General features: G+C 39.8%; 1 non-coding gene across 1 annotated transcript; it reads right to left on the bottom strand.

Moving 5' to 3' along the window:
- Positions 1-569: 569 nt before the first annotated feature.
- Positions 570-651, bottom strand: trnas-uga. Its single transcript has one exon. It is a non-coding gene; the product is annotated as a tRNA-Ser (tRNA).
- Positions 652-1177: the final 526 nt, after the last annotated feature.

Below are 1177 nucleotides of genomic sequence, written 5' to 3'. Positions count from 1 at the left end.
GGCCTCCCCAAGCGAGGTGTTATTAGATTTGTTTCACATCACATGTAATTCTGTCATTTACACCCAGAATCATTATAAATTTAAGCCTTCAGACCCTGGCAGTTTCACCCGTAGCACTGCAACTAAAAGAAATAAATGAGGTTTGTGTAAAGGGCCCTTTTACAGTTTTCCCTTTCCAAATTCAGACCAACAAGTGATTTTGAGGCTTAATCTTTGAACACGACTGTTTTTAAATCATTAGTATCAATATCAGTATAGTTATGTTGGTCACTGCTTTGGGGTTTGCAAACGTATGGCATTTGAACAGCAGCTGATCATTTTCTAGGACTGCACTCAAATGCTTTGCTGCAGTTCAGCCGAAAGGACACTTAACTTTGCACAAGCGCGTCTAGTATTCATGTTGTGAACAGAATCTGTAAGCTGTCAATGGAATGTGTTTTTATGCCTCCATTGATTGCAGCATCTACCAGTTTTTGTTAATTGAGCCGTGAGCTACGGGAGAAAATTTACAAATTGTATTGAGTGGCAAGTTAAGGCTTAATAACTTGAATTTGCTAAAGTTTAATCTACGTAGCCGGCAGGATTAGAACCTGCGTGGGGAAACCCCAATGGATTTCAAATCCATCGCCTTAACCATTCGGCCACGACTACTGACGGTAGTGCCCTGCAATCGTCTGAATTTCTTCAATCGCGAATCGCCCTCTTCTGTTTGTCAATATGTGCTCTGAAGACATTTGACTGGAGCAGGAGCGTAATATTACGGTCTATTTCTGAACATCCTTAATGAGGCAGAGGATTTCAGCGACTCATATCTGTGAGAGTAGAACAGTTAACAGCATGTCTTGGTTGCACAGTCCACATGTGTTAGCTACACAGCCAGACCCCGAGAAAGAATTCAAAGTTAACTATATCAGCCTAGCAACTGAGAAGAAGCAACAGAAAGAACAAAACGTGCTCGTTTTAATCATGAAAGAGCGAGAGTTACTTCCCAGTTTCTATTGTCATAAATAACAGGAAGCTGTCTCTGATATCGTTAAAATGCTTAAGCATGTCTCAGCTTGCTGCATTGAGGCTGCTTATAATTTATTTTGTTATGTTTAAAAATGCAAACACTCTAAAATGGATTGTACGCATTAACTTTAATGTCTGAAATTTGTCGTTAAAGTTCCAAAGGAAT

The sequence above is a fragment of the Polypterus senegalus genome, unplaced genomic scaffold (assembly GCF_016835505.1).
Source record: "Polypterus senegalus isolate Bchr_013 unplaced genomic scaffold, ASM1683550v1 scaffold_4384, whole genome shotgun sequence".
Lineage (NCBI taxonomy): Eukaryota > Metazoa > Chordata > Cladistia > Polypteriformes > Polypteridae > Polypterus > Polypterus senegalus.
The sequence above is the reverse complement of the archived record's forward strand: the minus strand, read 5'-3'. Positions and strand labels throughout refer to the sequence as shown.